The 12,481-nt window shown below is 40.8% G+C and overlaps 1 long non-coding RNA gene across 1 annotated transcript; it reads left to right on the top strand.

Moving 5' to 3' along the window:
• The first annotated feature begins 2,463 nt into the window (after positions 1 to 2,463).
• LOC133738549 (uncharacterized) lies at positions 2,464 to 5,343 on the top strand. Its single transcript, XR_009860158.1, has 3 exons — positions 2,464 to 3,400; positions 3,954 to 4,031; positions 5,059 to 5,343. It is a non-coding gene; the product is annotated as an uncharacterized LOC133738549 (long non-coding RNA).
• The last annotated feature ends 7,138 nt before the right edge of the window (positions 5,344 to 12,481 follow it).

Genomic DNA, 12,481 nt, shown 5'->3' with positions numbered 1-12,481 from the left:
GTATCTATTAAACATAACACATCAAAACGAAGCAGATTTCGCAAAAAAAAAAAGGCTTGAGCTAGAAAACTCTGTCGTGAATAGCCACGACAATTCCAGCATAATATATTCATATAGTTTGGTCAGGGGTGTAAGGTTCTGCATCCATATTTTCCAAAGAGTCTTGTCCTCTCTTCCTAAGATTGCGGAAAGGAGGAGTAGGAGCATCCTTCAAAGCATCAGCCACAGAATCATTGATTTGAATGGATTTCTCAAATCCAGGAGCCATATCCTCTTGAATCACGTTTTGCACAGATTTATTAACTAACAGAGGAACAGTAGGCAATGAAGTAGGATAATAGGACTCAACAGCATCTAACGACGTATAACTAAGTGCAGACACATCAGAATGAACGGAAAGTGAATAAAAAGACATAGCTTCAGTGTTAGAAGATTGGATAAACGCAGAAGAATAGGATGAATAACTTACCTCCTTAATGTCCACATCCTCATCAAGATCAACATCATCATCCAAATATGCGTCATCCTCCTAGCCATCCTCAGCACCCATATCACCAGCAAAAGCATCCTGGTCATCATCAACTGGATGAGCAGCCACCAAAGCATTCGTGAACACCATCAGGAGGAGGGGGAACAATGGCCAGCGGCTCGGGATCCTCCGGAGCCACCACAAGTGGCATATCAGTGGTCGACGTTTCCGGATTAGGTAAAACTATCTCCGGCCCTTGGGCATGCAGTGGGAGAGAATCATGCATCGAACTAATGTTCACACCGAACTCCTCATTCATATTGCGAAGCACATCAGCAAATGAGGTATTATCCCGGACCTCAGCATAAGAAGGAGGTTGACGTCTATGATTTACGGGTGGGGAGCCCCGAGTGCGTGCGTGGAAAACCCGGTCCCCGTCAGGGTTGGCAGGGGGAACAGTGGGCTGATCATCAGGTCGATTAGCACGACAAAACATCGGGGCAGCAGTAGTATTCGAGCCTCAGATCATAGGAAAAACCAACAAGGTTTCATCGGGCACATTAGTAGGTAGAGGAGCAGTCAGCTCTGACGACTCAGGTACAGTGATGGGCTCACGATCACTACGAGAAAGCATGAGAAAGTTACGCCCTTTGGAGCTCTCTCTGGGCATGCCCCAATAGGATGATTGAACTTGCCACAAAAGAAGCATGCTTCGAAAACTGTTTCATAATTGAGATAACTCAAGTTAATCTCATCAGACAAGGGGTCAGCCCGTAACCTCAACGCCCGAGGCTGAGTTTTGGTCAAATCCAATTCCACACATGCACGAGCGTAAAGAGAAGTATCCGGATTCAGGGAGTCCAAATCTAATCTGCGAAATTTGCCCACAACATTGGCCATGCGGATAACCTTCTCCTCCTCCTAATAATGAGGGGGAAGGAGAGGAAAGCGCACCCAAATAGATAATGTTGAAAGAACAGAACGAAATGGACAAAAAGCTGGTGACCAACACTTTAACTCAAAGATCTATCCCTGTACAAACCAAGGTTTGTTCGAGAGAATATAGATGAGATCTTCTTCGTGCGTGAATTGGACCTTAAACCAGTAAGGCCCAAAAGAGGTGATCTGAAAAGCTCCCAGAAGGTCTCTCCAACTTGCCATACAGCGAGCACAAACACTATTAATCGTAACTTCTGGCCAAAAACTTGACCAACTAGTCATAGCCGACCTTGGTCTGGGGCCAAGTCAGGGGAAAGGACATCAAGCAAATCGACTAAGGGTGGAGGCGCCGTGAAGTGGATAGTGGTTAAGCCTCTTTTGATATAAGTATGAGGTGAAGGTGGACATTGACTCGAGTGGCCCGAGGGAGACTGACGAGTTCGGCTGGACCCCAAGGAACTGGAACAGAATGATAGGCATGGGAAGGAGATGACCGGTAATTAGGAATGCGGGGAGATTTGATATGAGAGGATTGAGGGGAGAAGTGGGATGGGAACGTGGAGGGGAGACCATGATTGCTTGAACAAAAATAGCTAGAAAGACCATGACAACAACAGAGTGAATGGGGTAAGATGGTATAAATAGAACCCAGCGCTGGGCAAAACCCTGCCACGCGCAATCTTGGAACTTGCATCGCAAACCCATCTGAGTAAAAGGAAGGAAGAAATCGAGACACTTTGACAACAGGCAATCGCCAAGACCCTAATCGGAACCCTAGTACTATAGCCCCATCAGAACCCAAGAGAAAGAAAAAATGCCATCTGTGCATAGGAAGATTGTAATACCCGCAATTTTCCATTTCGTCTCGTGAAATTGTGCGAATTGATTAAAGTGCTTTTGCACGAATATTACCCGAAATAATTCAACTTTTTGAATTATCGAAGTTTCGAAATATTCGTTTTAACAAAAGCTCGAATTGTGCGATTCAAGAAAAATCGACTTTTCTACGTACGGAATTTGGGAAAAACTTCCTTCATAAAGTTGTAGAGCTCGTCGATATGATCGCGTGCATATGTCGAACGAAATTTTTGGAGTTCGTACGATTATGTTACGAATTTTGGAAATATGAGATTCTTTTTATAATCTCTTTTCCTCGGATTCTCTTTTAGAAATTTCTTTTTCTTCCTTTTCCTTTTCCTTTTCCTTTCCTCCGGGTCTCCTTCCTTCTTTTTCTTTTTCTCTTTTTTTTTCTTCTTTCTCTCTCTCGCTCGACCGAAACCGAAAACAGAGCAAAGGCTCTTCGGTCTCTCTCTACCTCCACCGGCCACCAAACGGCGTCGAACCACTTCCTTTTGCTTCGTCTCAGCCTTGCGCAGCTGCCAGAGGCAGCCTTGCACCGTGACACGGCCACCAGCGGCGGCGGGAAGCTCCGCCCGGTTTGAGCTCGTTTTGGAAACAAGCTTGATATCTCAAGCTACCGGTCACCAATCCTCACCAAAATCCATCCACAAGCTCGCCTCAACTTCCTGAAACTCCCAGAAGCAGCCTCACACGGCGGCGTGGCCCGTAGCAGTGGCTGCAAGTCAAACCCAACCAAGAACGAGACCGGAGCTATCGATCAAGATATCTCGAGCTGTAGTGCATCGTTTTGATTGATTATTTTTCCAGTGGGTTCCCCTTGATGTTATTAACAACTCTCTAGAAGGCATCGAGGCCTGAAATTGAAGCTTTGACGTCGAAATCGAGCCTCGCCGGATTCTGCAAAATTCTGGAATTTTTCCGACCACCGAAGCTTTCGATCGGTATATCTCGAGCTACAGACCATATTTTTCTGTGATTCTTGAACCAGTGAGTTCTTCTTGAGTTTCTTAACAACTATTCAGAAGGAGTCGAAGCCTTAAATTGACGTTTTTACGTCGAATTGGAGCTCGCCGTTTTCTGCAGTTTCTCGCCGGTTTCTGGAAAATTCCGGCCACCTTCATACTGTTCAAGGTAATTTTCGACCCCTTCCGGTCATTTTCAGACTTCGTGCTAGTTATGAAAGTTGTCAAGCATGATGAGAGGAAGAAGAGCAGCCCGGCCCCGACACCATTGGTGGTGGTCGGCGGCGGCTCTGCCACTAACTCCGGCGGCCCTTTCCGGCCACCTCCGGGGATCAAAAATATGGTTTCTGTACATTTTCAGATTCTATATTTCAATACGATCATTTCGATATATTATACGCAATTTTTGGATATCGTATGATTAAGTTATGAATTTTTAAGTTTAGATCGATTTCGATCGTTAGATTTGTGATCTGTGAAGTTAGGACCGTCAGATGGACTTGTAGTTTTGATATGATGATCTTATGACTGTCCCAGTGGCTTTGTGTGGTCATGGGCGAAGATCCGACCGTTGGATCTTCGTATAAATGCAAAACAGTGATTAGGAAGGCGATCCGTGAGGATCCGACCGTTGGATCATCATGTAATTTCAATCCGACCGTTGGATTGTCGTTTGATTATGTTTTTGAGTTATTGGCTAAGTTAAGGTCATGTTTGATTAGGTGATCGACGGTTTGATTTGGCGACGATTCGTGAAATTGTATTTTGAGCTGTTAAGAAGACGCAGCGGGAATTTAGAGGTGAGTAAACCTCACGTGGTTCATATTACGAACCGAGTACCTTTAATTACTTTATTTTCTGTAGTAATTGTGTGAAAATATTTATGGAATAAATATTTGTTTTAAATCATATGGACTTGATCAACTACGGTCCATAGGTAAGTAAAATGATTTAATTATACAAAATGAATTTCATGATTTTCTTGTGTGAACTATAGTTGGTATTAGTGGTCATTCCTGAGTGGGTGATTACGTATATATATATATATATTTACGTGATTATATGTGGAATGGTGTGACATTGAAGAGTGTGGAATTGTGATGATTTATTTATTATGGTTTGAAATTTGACTTATCATATTTATATGTGATGATCATGATTGATGAGTTCTTGTTAATATTCATGATTTACATTGGAGTATGTATAGAGTTGGAGAATGTAGGATTCTGAGGACGAGGTGTCCGAAGTTTGACGGTTATGGATAACCGAGTGTTTGTGTACTGAGGACGGGGATGTCCAAAGTGCGACGGTTTATTATTACCGAAGTTGTGTACTGAGGACGGGGATGTCCAAAGTGCGACGGTTTATTATTAACCGAAGTTGTGTACCGAGGACGGGGATGTCCAAAGTGCGACGGTTTATTATTAACCGAAGTATATGGTGCTGAGGATGGGGGATGTCCAAAGCGCGACGGTTATAGTGTTAACCGAAGTATTTTTGCCGTTGCTTGACCCTAGGCCAAGGTGTCAGAGGTAACGAGGCAGTTAGAGCTCTAACGTGTTATTGGGATGGACCAGAGTGGTGTTATGTGGGTTGGGTGTTTGCAGGACCAGTGTGGTGTATTGTGATTTGAGGATTGTGAAAATGTATTCCTTGTGGTTTTCCATGAGTGGTTTGATGTCTCTTTGCAGACGTAATACTGTTGAATTTTACTTGAATTGTAATTTAATAAATCAACAGTTCTTTCTTGTTTACTCATACTGGCTGTAAAAAGCTTACCGGGTTTTGTGTTGTTGCAACTCCCGGTACACTATTCAAATTGTGTAGCGGGTAATCCTACAGGACAGGAGAACCAGGACGGTGATCGTGCGGTTAGAGCAATGGTTATAGTTTTACAGCAATTGTAATAGTGAGGCGAGTTAAGCTCATTTGAGCATTACAATTTGATTTGGTGGGAGTGTGCTGTAATAAATAACTTGAGGATTTGGGTTATTGTAAATTTGAGAGTTGTGAAGTGTGGTTGTTTGTGAGAAAAAAATTCAGGATGTTAGTTGTAATTTGTTATTATTCATGTTTCGGATTTGAATTGATTATTCAAAATTCGGGGCGTGACAAAGATTAAGTGTAGCCAAATCAACGAAGAAGAGTTGCCATCGTGTCGTCCAGGGTGAGAGTAGAAGGAAAGACCAACAATCTAAGCCATTGGATTTGTAGGTAAACCTCGAGAAGGAAAAAACATGACCTGAATGCAGGTCATAGATAGTGCCAGCATCATGATGGGAAGGAAGACCCACTGGGGTGAACAGTAGCCATGCAAACCAACAGGAAGAATAGTCTGGAACCGGATCTAAAATAAGCCCCCACGCCCATTGGTAGAAGATTAGGGCAGATGTAATGCAAACAACAGGCCCAGTACTCTGATCCGGGAAGGAAAACAGGAAGAAAATCCAGAAGATGATCCACGATGACCAAGGAACACGATGAAGAACGAAGGTCGGTGGTCAGTGGTCTCTAGGCATGACTAGAAGGTTCTTCCTCGAGCATGTAGGATTTAAGAAAATGAGTGTTTTGAGCAGTGGCGGAGGCAAACCAATTTTATTTGCTGGGGCACAAAAAAAAAATTAATAATATCAAAACATAAAAAAAATATATATGTATATGTATATGTAAAGATTCTATCCAGAGCGAGGCCTCGCTCTGAAATTAAAGTGTGAGATTAGAGCTTAAGGTCACCTTTTGGTCTCATATCCACATCTTGACCGTTCCATTTTTAGGTACTAATGTATAGATCATCTCTGCAAAATTTCAGTCAAATTGATGATCTTTAAGGTATCTAACTCGCTTAAACCAATGGACGAGCTGAATCTGTCTAACCTGAACCGTACTAGCTTTAAGGCAGTTATCAATGCCTTAACCACCATCAATTTGGCTGAAATTTTGCAGAGATGATCTATATATTAGTATCTAAAAACTGAAAGGTCGAGATGTGGATATGAGACCAAAAAGTGACCCTAAACCCTAACCTCGCTCTGAAATTTCAAAGCGATGCCTCGCTCTGGATAAAATCTGTGTATATGTATATGTAATATATATATATATATATATATATATATATATATATATATATATATATATATATATATATATTACAACGACACATAATTGTCTTCGACAAGATTTCATTGGTGTGAAAGCCACATGAAAAAGATAGAAAAGAGAGCTAGAAGAAGCCTACAGTATGTATATTAGTATTGTATATTAGAAAAGAAAGCTAGAAAAAGCCTACACTACGTATATTAGTATTGTGTTGTATGGAGATTTGTACATTGTCCCTTTTATATACCAAAAGAAAAAAAACAACATACTGCAAGTCTCAAACAAGGGACCTGATGTCCACAACAAAAGTTGCTGGACCACTAGACCAAATTGGCAACTGGTAATATATGTAATCCAAGTTGTATTTGGATCAACCTTAGTGGGTCATGGGACCCACTAGACCACTATGTGGCTCTGCCTCTGGTTTTGAGCGACACGTTAAAAAATAACAAGAAGATGAAGAATATGAATGTTAAGGGTTCATTGCTCACTGCTAATGGTCCATACCATAAAATGTAGGAAACTTGAACATTATGAAGCTAATGTAAATAATTAACCCAAGCAACCCTCAACGAACGAGGAATAGTAGGAGCTCTAAAGCCTGAAGGAGAGTCAATTTATAACTATCATTGATGACAAGTATACTAGAAAGAAAAATAAGTGCTTTGGAATTTGAATCTCAAGTCAAAATCTAAAATAATGAAAAATCCTTAAACGATTAAGCCAAACAACCCTCGAAAACCGTCAACTCAAGAGAGATGGTAGGAAATCTAACGGAGAGTCGATGGAGTGATTGATGACAAGTGTTCTATGAAGGAAAATGAATGCTTTCTGTCACACCTGAAAAGGCAACACAATATATATAAATATAAAGAATTTGAATTCCAAGGGCTCATCATATACTATTTACGGTCTACACCGTCAACGATGAAAAGCTTGAACATGAACAAATCATAAACAATTAAGCCAAACAATCCTCAACCGGCAATATATAGTAGGAGTTCTCAAAGAGTTCTATAGAGAAAAAGAGTTCTAAAAGAGAGTCAATTTCTAACCGTAAATGATGACAAGTGTTCTAGAAAGAAAAATGAGTGCTTTGAGATCCACGTCAAAAAGTTACAAGAAGGAAAATAACAAAATAATTAAATGTCAATGGGTCATTGTACAGTACTAATGGTCCACACCATTAAATGCATGGGGAAACTTGTACATTATGAACAAGTTGTAAACAATTAAGCCAAGCAACCCTTAACAGGGAAGTAATAGTAGGAACTCTAAGTAAGAGTTAACTTCCTTGATTAATTAAATCTCAACCCCCCAACCCCCCATCCCCAACCATAGTTGAAAGTGATTGACTATATCATATAATAAAGTGAAAGAACACAATATGGGTGACCTCTAAGTGGCCGTTGGTACCAAGAATAAGTGACACTTATTTCTCCTGAGGGGCTTTCACAATACTAGTTTGAGCTATGTCAACATATATAGGTAAGGTGGGACTAGGATGTAAACTCATAAAAAGAACATACCACAACAGCCTAAAAAAAACCCACATAATTTAGATGAAAAAAAAAAGTTGTAGTACAATTGAGCAAAATCCCAAGAATATATGTCGGAGAATTAAAGTTGTGGTTCAAGATATTAAGCATCTAGCTCAGCAGTTTAATTACATTGTCTTCCGGCATATATACCGAGAAGCCAACTTTGTTGCTGATCATCTAGCATCCTTAGCTCATCAATCTCAGAACCGTCTGTTCTTTTGCCTTCCCCTTTCTGTGTCCCCAGCGTTCCATTTGAATCAGCTGGGAGGGGGAGTTAGTCGTGGTTTTGTGATTTAGTTTTTCTGTTGTGTTTTTGTGTCATAAAAAAAATCCCAAGAATATATGTTGGATTTGAGAAGCCATCAGACCATATAGATCAACCCAATTAGATCAACTATAAATTCACCAGAGCATAAGAGAATAGAGAAAAGTTGAAGGAGAGGAGCAGTTTCATTGTATCTTGCAAAACACAATGAATCCAACTCTAAATATCCAAGGTTTGAAACTGTAAAAGCCTCACAAATTAACTAACTCTTTCTCTCCTTTCAAATACGCAATTAAATTCAATTAAGAATAGGGAAATTTTTAAGAACAGTACAGGAGGTTTGGACCACTGAGAATTAAGGTTTATATACTTTACAAAACTGAAGAACGATGTCTGGGCTTCAAAACTTGACCCAACATAAGTACATGCCATTCGTTAGTCCATTGCAGCCCAAGTCATTATGAGTAATTAGAAGGGCACATCTATATTTTCTCTCCTAACCTTATTCGATACTTGAGTCCAGCTGTGCGCAGCTGGAGTCAAAACCCTTTGGCTCCCTTTGGAATCTCACCTTTGTCTTCACCTTCTGGGCTACAGATAGAGCAGAGAATTAAGTTAGAGAGTAAATAGGAAAAGTGAGCTTTTGCAGAAGATTTGATTCTCGAATCCAATCCTTTTGGAAGAATGGGCAATTTCTAGAGGTATTTTAGGCTGGATGGGGATCCACTCGACTATGCAGGTATGGAAAACGTATTCACTTTAAGGATCCCTTGTCTTTTAAGGGTTTTGTTCCGCGAATGGTGGTTTTGAATGGGAAGTGGTCCAAAGTTTTCATCTTTGTTTACTTAAGTCAAAGTGTCGTTGTCTAGGGTTTGGGGAGTACTGTTTATATGCAATTGTTTTTCGTCTTGTCGCTTTTAGGTTATTTAAATCCCTATAAATAAACAATAGTTTCATATTAGGGAAATTGGTTGGGAAGTGAAACTTAATGGGATTAAGATTTCAGATTTGGGATAGGTTTGCTTTGATTAGGGTTTCGGGGTTGTTAGGCTTTTGATGGTGGAGTAAATGAGATATTAGGTTCTGTTGAGGATTTATGATTGGACCCGAAATAAGTTGGTGAGTATACCCAGAAACCTTTAATGAAAACTGAAACTGACATAGGAAGTTAATGACTTTTTTTGTTTTTGAATTTTGTTATCTTCTGTTTGGAAGCTAACATTCAATTGTACTGAACGAAAGTTGTAGGCACACAATGGTTCATAGTTGCCATTCACCATGGGGGTAGGTTTAATAGTAAATCAGGGATGAATAGCGTGTATAGGAACCAGTTGTGTGGGTGGATCAAGTTGACCCAGATAAGTTGTTTGTAATTGGGTTCAATTACTGGGCATTTGATTTGGGCTATATTTCAGGCCCAATTAGCTATTGGTTTAGGATACCAGGTTCTGAGGAAGGGACTGGCTATCTGCCAATTGTCACTGATGCTGACACTTTGGACATGGTCCAGTTTATTCCAGGGGGTTATGAGGATTTTGGACATCTATTTGGTGACTTATGTTGGTATGAGGCATTTCAGTGACTGGGAATTGGAGCACTTTGATGAAGATCCTGACCACTTGTCTTACTTTGGTCACTTTATTGAGGATTTAGCTCTAACAAATGAAGAAGATGTAGTGCCACAAGAAGCTGAGGTTGAAAATGAGGTTGAGTTGGATAAGGTGCTTGGATTTGAAGGATGGAGCTTTGTTGATCCAGTAGTGCATGCTGCTAATAGACTAAGACAGTCTGATGGGCCCAGTATTGGGTCAATGAGGCAATCAGGTATTGGACCAAGTAGTGGGTCAAGGTGGCAACCAGATATTGGGCCAAGGAGGCAACCAGGCAGTTCAAGGAGAGGTGAAAGGACTGGGCCAGTAATGGGCCAAGGATAAGGTTAAGATCTGGTATTCACATTAGTGAGCCATCTGAAAGGCATGCACATTCTGTTCCTACTTTAAATGTGACAGTCCCCAAAGGCAAAGGGAAGAAGAAAGTGGTTGAAGAATTTGCAAGAAAGAAAAAGGTTGGGAGACCTAAGAATATGCCATATGACACTCGAAGTGGAGGTGAGTGTAGTAGATTTGTCCTGGAAGAGGAGTTCAGTTCTGACAGTAATGATTCAGATGATCCTAGCTACGATGGAATCAGAGACAATAACTATGAGTTGGACGCAGAGGATGATGAGACATTGTTTGAGAAACATGTTGATGGTGATACTAATGGGATACTAGAGTTTGATGAAATGGGATTTAAGGACAACATAAGTGACGGTGAAAGTGTAGAGTCTGATGGCTTTCAAAGTTTGCATGAGTCTGACAGTGATGGCCAAGATGTGGAGCCTTTTAGTTAGGGTTAAAGATAAGAGGAGATTCTTAGGTTCGACTAAGTTCAATGAAAAGACTGATATGAAGAAACTGAGGTTTGAGCTTGGGATGATCTTCCCCAACTCCAAAGTGTTCAAGCATGTAGTTAGGAAGCATGTAGTCCTTACCAAGAAGGAGCTAAGGTTTCCTAGAAAGACTAAACACAAGTCTTGGTGAGATGTTATACTTCTCCAAATTGCCCTTTCTGGCTTTATGCAAGCAGTCATTCTGATGATAACCCCACCCTCCAAATTAGGACTTTTAGGCCTAATCACACATGTAGCTCAATTGCAAAGAGGGTTTACCTTTGCCATGCTCCCTTTATGGCAGAAGAATACAAGGATTGGTTTATGGCTGATTCTAAGTGGTCAAGTAAAGGAATTCAGAATGCTGTTAACAGGGACTTTGCACGGAGATAAGGTATTAGCTTTGTTATAGAGCTAAGTCAAGGGCCACTAAGATGGCACAGGGCAGCTTTGAAGATCAGTACAATCTTCTAGAGTCCTATGCTCATGAACTAAAGAAGATAAATTCAGGTTCAAGTGTGTGGATCCAGACAGAGCTTGAAGGGGAGATCTGTAGATTCAAGAGAATCTATATTTGCCCACCAACATTAAGAGAGAGATGGCTTGTAGGCTGCAGGCCCATCATTGGCATGGATGGCTGTCACCTGAAAGGTGTTCAAAAGGGCCAGTTATTATCAGTAGTTGGCATTGATGGCAACAATGGGACGTACCCCATTGCATGGGCCATTGTTGAGCAAGAAAGCAGGGACTTTTGGACTTGGTTTCTCACTTTTATGAGGGAAGACTGGGAAATATGGAGTTCAAGACATTATTGCTTTATATCAGACAAACAAAAGGGGCTGAAACAAGTAATCAAGGATCTATTTCCTGATGTAGAGCACAGACACAGTCAAACATTTACACAACAAATTCAAAGGTGATGGCCACACTGGATTGGAGTTGAATAAGAGGCTGCGGGCAGTGGCAAGAGAAACCACAATGAATCAATACACAAAGGCAATGGAGGAGCTAAGAAATGTTTCATTCAATGCTTAGCAATGGTATATAGACAGGCCTGCCAAAAACTGGTCAAAGTCTCACTTTGATGTGAAGTTTCAATGTGATATTCTTCTAAACAATCATAGTGAGTCTGTTAACAAAAGTATACTCGTAAGCAAGGAAAAAGCCTATATTACCCTGTTTGGAAGACATTAGAATTGCATGCATAGTGAGATTGGCCAATAGGAGAAATTCAGCTCGAAGATGGAGGTGCAAGGTTGGTCCACGTATTGAGAAATTGTTGAAGAAGAATGCAAGTTGGGCCAATGAGTATAGGGCTAATAAGTCTAGTGAATGGAGGTTTGAATCACAAGGCAGGGAGGTGGTATGTGAGACTGGAGTGGTTGCTCAACACTCTGTGCAATTGGATACAAGGTCATGCTCTTGTAGAAGATGCGATCTCTGTGGATTGCCATGTGGCCATGCTATTTCAGCAATTTACTACAAGGGCTGGTTTCCAGATGATTATGTGTCATAATGGTATACTTAGCAAAAATATATGGAGGCTTATCAGGTGATGTTGCATCCCATAGCTGGAGTTTCAGAATGGCAAGTTATAGACAGGAAGATTGCTCCTCCATTGCACAGAAGGCAACCTGGAAGGCCCAAGACAAAAAGGACCAAAGAACTAGGTATATTGGTACAATTTGTTGTGTTGACTTAAAATCTAGCATTTACTCATTGACCATTATACTTGACTTTGATGTAGGTGAAGAACCACCACCTGCTGGAATTGAAAAGTTACCAAGGACTTATTATTCTCAAGTGACTTGTGGAAGATGTAACAAGAAAGGCCATAATGCTAGGACTTGTGAAAGAAGGAACCAGGTATAAGAACTGAAATTGTACAATGTATTCTATGTGGACTGTGATGGAATG

The sequence above is a fragment of the Rosa rugosa genome, chromosome 1, assembly GCF_958449725.1.
Source record: "Rosa rugosa chromosome 1, drRosRugo1.1, whole genome shotgun sequence".
NCBI classification, from domain to species: domain Eukaryota; kingdom Viridiplantae; phylum Streptophyta; class Magnoliopsida; order Rosales; family Rosaceae; genus Rosa; species Rosa rugosa.
Note: the sequence above shows the minus strand (reverse complement) of the source record. Positions and strands in the feature narration are given on the sequence as shown.